Below are 12,059 nucleotides of genomic sequence, written 5' to 3'. Positions count from 1 at the left end.
AATAAAAAAGAAAGGACAGTATCCTCCCCTACATACAGAAAAACTCAAAATAAGTTACTACCAAGTCCTTGTTATCGATGCTGAATCCTTCATCGGGGAAAGGGCTGTCCATACTGTACAAAACTTGCCTGATTGTGACAACATTTGACATAAAATCTCCTTTTGCCGAGCAAAGGACAAAATTAAAATCTGGTACAGTTCACGAGAAAAAAAAAACGAAAAATAAGATGAAAACATATGGAAGTATGTGCTGGTGAAAATATTAAATAAGAATGTGAAGTTTCAGTTAGATTCGGAATCAGACTTATCAATCATAAATTTGAATATGTGGAGGAGAGTAAATAAACTTACCATACTAAAGTCTTTCAAAACAATCAGAACGGTGACTGAGTCGAAAATAAATATGGAAGATGAAATAATCACTAATCTGGAAGAATTAAAATATCATATTTAAGCGTATTTTACGACCTGGCTATGCCAGGCGTCCCCACTAGCTTGGATAAATACTTTTGCAGTTTTAACAACAAAGCTACGATAATATCAGAGTGTCACTATTTACGTCGAATATCTACAGAATGCCAACATCAATATATTACATATGAATCAGTCCCCTGTGGGATTTCCACAGGCCCTGCTAGTGTATTTATTAAAAAGAAAATACTTAATTCGGCCCAGATTAGTGTTAAAATGAAACACTTTAAAATAATCATCTAAAAATAATAATCAACAAAAGATACGAGGGGCGTGTCAAAAGTAATGCCTCCTATTTTTTATTCTGCCCGAATGGATCAGAGGAGATTTCAAATTGCTCTGTTATTATGACTGAACTTATGCATTTATGATCCGAACATTTCATTCCTCTGTTTCAGATACTGACGATGTGAAACTCTAAGAAAGCAACCCCTGTCATGGACGTGCGTCAGAAGCAGGGATGCGTCATTGAATTCCTGGCAAAAGTTCATTGAGAATCGTGGTGACTATGTAGAAAATAAATTCTAGAGCACAAAAGGTCGCTCGTTTTAATGATACAACTTCTGTCTTCGTAACTTTTTAACTTTTGGAACGGCCTTCATATAACTCATTTTAAATTGGAAAAAACATAATAGGAGTTGTCTACCTCAGGTTTTAAGTGCAAACAAATAACAGTTTTAAACTAAAATGACTTTGTCGCATTCCGAGCAACGCCGGGTAGGTACAGCTAGTAAACTATAACGGTAAAAGAAAATATCATTTTTTTAATATGGAAATCGCTCCAGACAAGGCATGAAGCCACTTGATGTAACGAGCTAAAATAAAATACTACTTCGCGATCAAAAACTTGCCAACGATAAACGTTAGATGTAATAGATTCCGACCCAGAAAACAGCAGTTCTTCCCTCTTTGTCAGAAATATCTCCTGTGTGAGAACTCGCCAAACATTCACAAGAAACACTCGTCTGGCTGAGAACACTATCAATAATTTCCCCGACTCTTTATCTGTGCCTAAACCTAAACGTATATTCCATGAACAAAGCTTCTTTCTTAGAACTGCACACCTGTTGAACTCTCTTCCGTTTACCTGCTTTCCAGCTGACTATAATATGGCCGTCTTCAAGTCCAACGTAAACAAGTTCTTGATGAGCCGTTCCCCTTAAATAATCCAATTTACCAAATTTACACTTCTAATGATTACTATGACATTGTTCCTTTGGCCACTGTACGCTCTTTAACCCTTATCCTCGAGTGGCCTCTGGGCCTTGATAAGTGGTGATTCCCTTGTAAAAAGTAAATAAATAAATAAGAGAAGCGAGAGTTCTGAAAGGTAATCCCAAATGTGCCCTTTTCTGGTCCTTCTATTTTTCACATCAATTGGAGATATCCGAATCTTAAATCTAACTTCTTTGCATAAAAACTAAATTAAACCAAATATAGCTCACACTACACACCCATTACTCCTAGCAGCTGTGTTTCAAAATTCATATTGACCGCTTAATCAGTTTAATGGTGGATCCTGCACATACAAATATATAAACAGATACACACTCCTAACTTTAAATGTGAAGGATTATAGATAATTTATGTATTACTTGTTTAAATTTTTTGTTTGCTTGTTCTTCGATTCTGGGACGAGGAGGACTTATCTAACAGGATCGCATCGTCACCATGACGTCACAGAATAGTGTCATTGGGCGTTTGACAAAGTTGAGTTTCCTGAGGTGCTACTGAAAAGGAAATGGGACTGATGAGTTCGCCAAACTCCTAACATCCAATCAAAAGCTAACTCCAGACAAATAAAGGTATAATTGAAATTGAAAGCTTCGAATTTGATCATCGATATATATATATATATATATATATATATATATATATATATATATATATATATATATATATATATATATATATATATATATTCAAGCATATATTATTGAATGCAACGGAGACATTTTGCTTTGTGGTTCTTTTTTTTTTTTTAATTTTTCGATTTTCCGTATAATCTTTTTTGTATCAAAATCAAAAATATTAATAAAAGTTCCATAATTGTTGCTGTCACGAGCGCTTTCGATTCGTCCACGAATCATCATCAGGTGTTGAAGTAAAAGTCCGAAGGAGCGAAAATGAGAATTAAAAGTGAAAACTAAAATAACGACGATGAGTTAAAATATATAGAGTCGATGAAAAGTCGATTAAAAATATAGGTCGATTAAAATTCGAGTATTAAAATCAGCATGTTCGTGGACACCGTTAACAAAATCCGTCCAATACGAACTACGCAAAACATTTTAGAACGTTACTGCTTTTCTCGAATGCAATATCATTTATAGTGGGTTGAAGGGTTCTAATATATGACGCTTCAAGAATTTTTAATTTTTTAATGTTATTTTCATGTTGTATAATTTTTATGTTGTCAACGAGGACCTTTCTAAGATTGGAGGACAGTTATGTTCTTTTATTAAATGTTTATATATAGAACTAGAATTATTTAGATGCGTGGTTAATCACTGCGACAACGTTGTTGTTGTATGCCCAATGTATGTATTATTTTCGGAGTTACATTCTTCCATAGAGCATTTAAATGTATACACTACATTCGTTTGTTCCAACATTTTTATAGCCGGTGATGCGTTGTTTCTAATCACAAGGTTTTGTGTTCTAAACTTCTTGTAGCAAATAATAAATTTAATTTTAGAATTACTGTCAACAGACGTCAATTAATTGCGTTTTTTTTTGGGGTTTTTTTCGATTTTGAAGTTCGGTGTCATTTGATTTTGATAAAATATATTAATGTGGTTTACATTGCAATGTTGGCTGTTTTATTTGTTCATCAACAATATAATTAGGAAAATGATTATTGATGAGTACTTGTTTAATGTTTTTTTATTTCAATTGGTAATCCTTTTATTTTAGCGATATTTAATAAATTTTTTATTATGGCTATTTTCTACCTATATATATATATATATATATATATATATATATATATATATATATATATATATATATATATATATATATATATATATATATAAATTATAAATAAATTAAATCCCCGAAACAGTGTTTCATGGTAAACAACTGATGATCCCTTGAAAAAATAAATTATAGGTTATAATACCTATAATTTATTATAGATTTATAATACCTATAATTTATTATAGATTTATGCGTAAATGCGAGAGCGAGTTGATGCAGTGATTGCAGGTGATTAAATGACTTACTGACTAGATGGTTTTCTAACAAATGATAAAAAATATTTTTTTGTATGGTTTTAAAGGTTAAAAACTTCAAAGACTATATATATTAGCAGGGATACTCGACGTCTTCCGGGATTGAATGATAATCAACAAATATTTCACACTCCTATAATTTTATTGTCATCGAAATCCGTGAAATCGCTCGAGAGGCAGCTTCACATGCCTCCATGCAGTATCTTAATCCAAAATATGTGTTATTCTACATTGCACTCTAGAGAACCTACTGTTTCTTTTATAAAATTATTTTATATAAACTTCTTTTCAGTTAACGAAAAAAAACATTAAGAAATTTACGTGCGGGGTTTGAACCTACAGACCACGTCATGCAAAAAAAAAAAAAAAAATTCAAGTCTCACAAAATTCTTTGCAGTTAATGGAAAAATAAATTAAGGAATTTACGTCCGGAGTTTGAACCTTGTCATGCCAAAAAAAAAAAAAAAAAAAAAAAAAAAAACAAACAAAAAAAACAAAAACAAAAACAAACACTATCAACTTACCCACAGTAGAATTTTCACGGCCCGTTGTTCTATCATTGTTGCTAAGCAACGACATGGAAAAAAATGGCTTTACCGATGATAGATAAATTAAAATAACAGATTTGATTATCGATTATCGGTAATTATCAGGAGTATTCTGAGACAAAACTTAACTAAGATCACTCCCAGACTTATACACTAATGTTTTGTAAATTTTAAAGAAAATCTGTTTAGCTGTTTCGGAGTCTATAAGGTACGAACTCACGCAGACAAAGTTGCATTTATATAATTGTATATATATATATATATATATATATATATATATATATATATATATATATATATATATATATATATATATACTTAATTTACTCACATAAAATTAATATGCGAAAGTATAGATTTATGCGTAAACTTTAAGTATTTACTTCAAAAGTGCTCAATACGTAGGTAGAGCTAGTTAGTAATTTATAAAATATATATGGCGATTAAGCTACACTGAATATTCGGCGTTTCATCCACTCTAGGACTCCTCAGGCTTATGCTCTCGGTTGGCTACAATAAAAAGCAGGGCAATGCTAGCAGCTGGTTTGGCTGCCTCATGCCAAGCGTTACAATCTTCAAAGGAAGCCTGAGGAGTCCTAGAGTGGATGAAACGCCGAATATTCAGTGTAGTTTAATCGCCATATATATTTTATAAATTACTATATATATATATATATATATATATATATATATATATATATATATATATATATATATATATATATATATACAAACAAGTGCAAAAGAAATCCACACAGTTGCACTTAAGGGAACAACGAGGACACTAAAAAGAGCTCTCGGTTGGCTACAATAAAAAGCAGGGCTATGCTGACAGCTGGTGTGGCTGCCCCATGCAAAGCGTTACAATCTTCAAAGGAAGAAAATTAAAAAAAAAAAAACGAACAGAACTGCGTGCGTCAATAACATCAAGCACAACATTGATCTAACAATACAAAGGACAGGCACTTTTTTTTTTTACTTGCGAGAAAAAAAAAAGAAAGATAACTAAAAATAGACTTTTTTATTCTTTGGAGAAGGATGGTTTAATTCGAAATTAATAAAAAAATATTTCAATAAAAAAATTACAAAATGTTTGCATCTTAACGTGTTTTCCAAAACAGTTTGTTTATTCAAAGTTTTTAAATTTTTATTTTAAAGATGCTTACAAGAGCTTATAAATTTCAAGTTATATATATATATATATATATATATATATATATATATATACATATACATATATATATATATATATACATATATATATATATATATATATATATATATATATATATATATATATATATATATATATATATATAAATGGGTTAAGAAATTCCAACGAAAGAAAGATGTATATTTAAATAAAGGTGTAGTCACCAACAATGTGTATTTTTTAACATTATTTTATTATTCCGTGTCTTGGTTTATCGTTGAGAATTATGTTTAGATCATCGTAATAATGTTTTTAAATCATTGAAATCGTTTTTAACGCGTTTCAGACGTTCTGTGAAGCGTCTTCTTCAGAAATTATTTTCAAATGTGTTGGAGATGTAAAAATAGCATTTTCGTAGTTCATTTGAAGTGTTTCCAAGGGGTGGAAACGTGTGTCTACTATTCATTGGAATGTTCAATTTTTATTACTCTTTTATTGGGCTGTGGCGAGGCCGCCGACCTCGGCTGTGGTCACTCCTGCGTTGTGTTTCTCTCTCTCACTCTCTCTTTCTACTTGTGTTTTTTTTTCTTTTCCTTTAGGGTAGTGTGTGTGTGTGTGTGTTTTCTTTTATTGGTTTGAGAATGTGTGTACTGTTTTATGGTATTATGAGGTTATTTGCTTCCCTAGGAAGGTGACTGTGATCCAAGGTCGTTACTAATGTGTATGTGTGAGGAGGGTGGGTGGAGAACCAGCTCTTCTGAAATAAGGGTAGGGGTGCTTTCATTCTATTTTGATATTTATTTTTTGGATTCTTGGATTTTAGTATTGTGATTTTTAGTTTCAGTCTTTTCAGGTATTCTTTATATTATGATTGTTATGATAGAAGGGTGTATTTAAAAATATGTATAGGGGATTTTTTAATGTTTCTATTTATTTGTCTCCCCATGTGGGTATGGCCAAACCCAGGATCGGTTCCTAGTGTGGGGAAGATCTTGTTCCCCAGAGGGGAGGGGCCAATTGGAGGGGGTATAGGTATGGGAGGGGGTGATAGAAGGGATGATATTTGTCTCAGTCATGAGGGATTTCTCCTCCACTGACTGAGGGAGTAGCGAGGTGTTGGAACAGATATTATACTATGGTTCTAGGTGTTTACTAGTGTTGTTGGTTTCGAGGTTAAGTAGGGTTCGTATTGTTCAGTGTGTTATTAGAGATAGGAGTGTTATGTCTGTGTGTGGTTGTATGCGTGCGCGTGTGTGTGTTTTAATGTGTCGGTTCTGATTTATGTGTGGGTGTGTATATGTATATGGATGTGCATGCGAGTGTGCCTTGCATTTCATGTTTTTGTGTGTTGATATTAGGCTCTGTTCAGTTCAGGAGTGAATCTTGTGATGAAGTTTTTTTCCTGTGTAAGTAAATAAAAATAATTGTCTCTTTGGAAGATTGGCATTATTTTGAAGCTGTTTCCACTGCATGTGTGTACGTGTTTTGAAACATAGAGGTGTCTGTTATCTGCAATTTTGATGTTGCTCTTATGTAAGGCCACTCTATTGCTGAAATTTTTGGTGGCGTCTATGTAGGATTTGTTGCACGCTGTGCATCTTAGTGCATATACTACATTTCTGGAGGTGCAATTTAGATCCTTTTTTATTTTGAATGTTTGTGCTGGGTTTTTGAATGTGTATGTGTTTCCTTCTATTATTATGTCACATACTCCACATCGTGGTTTGTTGCATTTTATAACCCCTTTTGTAGTGTGTGGAACGAGTTTTGAGGAAGTTAGGATGTGTTTTAAGTTTTTGGGTTGGCGTTTGCTTTTTATTATTTTTGTTGTTTTAAGTATGTTGTTTAGTTTGTCGTTCTGATTGAGGAGGATAAGGTTTTTTTTGTTATCTGTGTGAATAGTTCTGGGTTGTTTGTGTTGTGTGTAGAGACGTATGCTAAAATTTGTTCTTTGTTGTGTTCTTTTGGGATTCTTAGTTGGTCTATTGGAATTTTTTCAGCCAGTTCAATACCTTTCTGCATTAGTGGTAGTGGATATCCTCTTTTCCGCAGTGTTATCTGTAGTTCATTCAGTCTAGTCGAATGGAGGTGTCTGTCTGTTACTATGGTGCAGATTCTACGTGCTAGGGAGTAGGGTATTGATTTTAGACAGTTTTTAGGATGGCAGCTTTTGAAGTGGAGGTATTGTTGAATGTGTGGGTTTGTGGTAGATGTCTGTGATTATTTTGTTGTTTTTTATTGTTACTAGAATGTCTAGGAAAGGTAGTTCTGTGGGGCTTTGTTCTAGTGTGAAGTTTATTTTTGGGTGTAGATTTTTTAGCAAAGTGTGGAGTTCTCTGATATCCCCCCATGTGGTTTTCCAGAGGATAAAGCAGTCGTCTAGGTATCTTTTCTAAGATTTTATGAAGAGTGTTTTTATATTGTGCCCATACTTTTGCTCTATCCTTTCATAAAGGTTCTTTTCTAGGAAGGCACGTGTAAGGATGGCATATGTCGGTGCCATTTTAGTACCCATTACTGTGCCTAGTATTTGGATGTAGTTGTCTTTATTGAATTGGAAGGAGTTGTTATTGAGGATTATCTCGATGCTATCAATCACAAATTGTTTATTGAATCTGGGGTGTAAAGTCTGTGTATGTTTGTCAATCCAATATGAGATAGCTTCTTGTCCAATCGTCTACTGTTTGTGGTAGGGAGCTAAGGAAGTGTGTGTCATCTCGTACATATGAGCAGATAGTTCATATTTATAAACTGACACCAACTAGAACAGGTGATTGTTGAACGCTTGCTCAGCATTATACATGACATTTCATAATCTTTAAACAGTTATTCAATTTTTTATTCAATCAATTAGTACCATCATAAAACAAATATTAAGAGTAATATTTTCGAGAAATGAGATACCGAGAACATTGGTGACAGATAACGCACCAGAATTTGCGGATGCTGATTTGCATGAATGGTTAAGAAAAATAGGATGCAGACCTTACAAGACCCCTCCCTGCCACCCTCAAAATAATGGGATAGCAGAAAGTATGGTCCAGACGGTAAAGAAGGGCATAAAAGCATGCGTGCAACAGACAGAGAAAATCGATGCTTTCCTACCAAGATTATTACAAAGTCAATTAAGGTCCCCTTTGACTATGTCATATGCCACAAATCAAAAGATGTGGTACAAAAGAAATAGGAATACGGAGCCGAGACAGCAGAATTTATTATGCAGAAAGGACATAATACTACAATATTAAATAAAGAAAATGGGAACATTGTTCTAGCTCATACTGACCAAATAAGATCCCGAGGAGAACAATCGTATAAGGAAATGCCTTCAGAGCTGCCCATTATTGACATAACAGAAGAGTTACTACAGAATGAGACTGCGGAGGAAGAAGTAGAGAGGGACAAGGTAGAAGAGGAAGAAGTAGAATGCGACAACGCAGAAGAAGAAGAAGTAGAATGCGACAACGCAGAAGAGGAAGATCAGAATATGCAGGAGGAACACTGTGATTATAGGGAAAGACATGATAGATCCAGATCTCCAAGGAAAAGGAAAGACATAAAGGAAGATGTTTAGGAGGACACGATAAGTACATAAAGTACTCGCTGCATAAAGCCCCTCTGTTATAGGGAGATGTAGTGTATTGCAAATTAAGTATAATTTACATATGAGCAGGTAGCTCATATTTATAAACTGACACCAACTAGAACAGTTTGTTTGTTGAACGCTTGCTTAGCGTCATACACGACATATCAAACGAGATCAGTAAACAATATTCAATCAAAAGTGGTTCCTGGTATTAAAGACTTCTTTTCTTTTGGTTAAAAATAAATAATCAAAGAGATATTAAAGTAAATCTGGAAAAATTTTGTACAAATTTTTATTTTAAATAATTGCTTTTACATCGAATATATCAAAGGCTACATGTCTGTCTGTCTCCATATTTTTAAACTCTATTTCCTCCGAAATTAAAAGTCGCAGAGCGGCACTGGGGTCCTCAAATGATGAGATTTTTTATGAGTTTTAACTGGTTAAAATAGTTTTTAAGGGCTCAAAAATGGATAAAAGTTGACAAAAGTCATCTTAGTTTATTTTTAATTTTTAGTCAGTTCATATGTGTGTCACGTTGGTAGAGTGGTAACGTCACCAGCTTTGAATGCTATAGTTTGTTTTGATTCTAACTGATGATACCTAAATATATTTTTTTTTGAGGGGGGGGGATCATGGCTCTCTATTAATATATACAAAACCTGGACAAATTAAAATATCATATTTAAGCGTATTTTATGACCGGGCACAACCCCCCCCCCCAGTAATTAAGTATTTGAATAGGTGACCTAATTTTGTTTTTTTTAGAAAATATAATCAAATATTCTCTTTTATTCGTAATAATTTGTATTTTGAATAGAAGTATGGCATAATCACGTAGCGCACATGTTCCCGCTAGTCACGGAAGTAAAGTGATGTTGAGCCTAGTCAATACTAAATGGGTAACCATTTGAGAATCCAGGTGCTGTTTACGCTCTCTGCTTATCTCCGCATCGTTTCTGGTTGTTCTGGACTTCTCTCTGCCACTGGAATCATACAGTGTCGATTCAGGAGAAGTATGGTTGGAGATTGCGCAACACTTGCTTTACAGTTACATGTGCAGAGGATATCCATTGTTTCTCAAGATAGAATAGAGGCGATTTTTAATAATTTCTTGTAAAAAAATGAATATTCACATAGATGCTTTCATTTTTTTTTCGGATAATATAAGAAAATTATATATTTGATTTGGGCGGGGGTGGGGATAATCGAATGGGTAATTTGATTTTCCTTCAGAAATATAATAAAAATTTTTTTATCTTTTTTATTTTTAAATAGGAAATAATATTTCTAATAAACATTATACTGTTGGATCACATATATGATATAGCCAAAGTATTTCTTTTTAAACATTTCTTTTACAAAAATATTATTCAAATAGGTAGCTTGATTTTTTTTTTTTTTTAATATAATAAAATGTTTTTTTTTTTTTATTTATACTAATTTTTATTTTATTTTATTTAATACAGAGAATTTTAAGATCTCACTAGAAGTTATATTACGAAGGAAGCTTAATATCAGGAACACATTCTTAATTGGACATCAGTTACTGTGAATTAGTTCTTATTCAAGCTTAGGGAACATGAGTTGGAACAGATACATCAAGAGCATTGCCAAGGCTGCTGTGAAGAAGATGGGCTCTCTCTACCGTGCTAGAAAGTTACTTATGCCTAAAAGTATCCTGTACCTCTAGAAGACCATTATTTGCTCATGTATAGAGTATTGTTGTCACATGTGGGCTGATGAATCTGCTACTGGTCTCTCACTCCTGGACAGAGTTCAAAAGAGAGTCGCGAGCTTGATAGGTTCTGAACTGTCATCTAAGCTTCAACCTCTGTCTCACCGACGAAATTTTGCATCCCTCTACCTGTTTTACAAGTATTTTAATGGTGGATGCTCTGACGAACTACACACCCTTATACTCCCTCAACATAAATACCCCCATAAAACCCGACAAGCAGCAAAGTTCCACCCCTACACAGTAGAGATCCCTAGATGTAAGAAAGTCTTCTACTCTAATAGCTTCTTCTCCAGAACTGCTAGACTATGGAATTCCCTTCCGGGTTCCTGCTTTCCCAACTGTACTGACATGCAGAAGTTTAAGTGTAATGTGAACAGACATCTTGCTGCTCAACTCCCTACATAGTATCCCTGAAACTTATGTCCCCCCTAGTAGCCTCCTACATCAAAGTGACACTGTGCCTTGTTTGGGGTGAAAATGTAATAATTAATAAAAAAAAGAAAAGTGAAATGAGCATACCTCTTTCTGCTGTGCAATCTCTGCTCTTCATCTTAAAGCTATCTTCACTTATATTTTTTTTGTATCGGTGATGAAGAAGCAGCATTATCAAGTGGAACATTTTTTTTTTTTTTTTACATGGTAGTCACCACTTATCAAGGCCTGGAAGCTACTCGGGGATAAGGGTTATTGCGTGTACAGTAATCAATGGGATAATATCGTAGTAATCGTTAGTAATGGAGATTTGATAAAGTGTCTTACATGCAGGGGGGGGCGATTTATCAGGAATTTGTTTATGTTGGACTTGAAGACATCCAAGTTGTAGTCAGGTGGGATACAGGCAAACGAAACAGAGTTCCACAGGCGTGCACTTCTAAGAAAGAAGCTTTGTTCATGGAATCTACGTTTTTATGTAGGCACATTCTGATTAAATAAAAAAGGGGTCTTGTTTATTTTTTTCTCCGTCATTAAATCTTTTCTTTCTGATAGGTTTATAAAAGTTGTCGTTGATGGGCAGCAATCTGAAACACATAGCACCAATGCCGGTATGCCTCAAGGATCCATTCTGGGCCCAATCTTCTTCCTGATTTTCTATCAAAGATCTCCCAAATCACATTCTAAGACCATTTGTTGACATTTACGCAGATGATACAATCATCTATGGCAACACTTTGAAGAGCATTAATGATCAAAATCTATCTGATTCTTTCTCTTCCAACCTAAATCACATGATGCAAATTTGGGGGGAAAAAATATCCTACATCACTACAAAGCCACCATTTACTCATGAATGAGGTATTGCTGCCACATCTGGATTGATGCATCA

Source organism: Euprymna scolopes, chromosome 8 (genome assembly GCF_053919585.1).
Source record: "Euprymna scolopes isolate OS-2025 chromosome 8, ASM5391958v1, whole genome shotgun sequence".
Classification (NCBI taxonomy): domain Eukaryota; kingdom Metazoa; phylum Mollusca; class Cephalopoda; order Sepiida; family Sepiolidae; genus Euprymna; species Euprymna scolopes.
Note: the sequence above shows the minus strand (reverse complement) of the source record.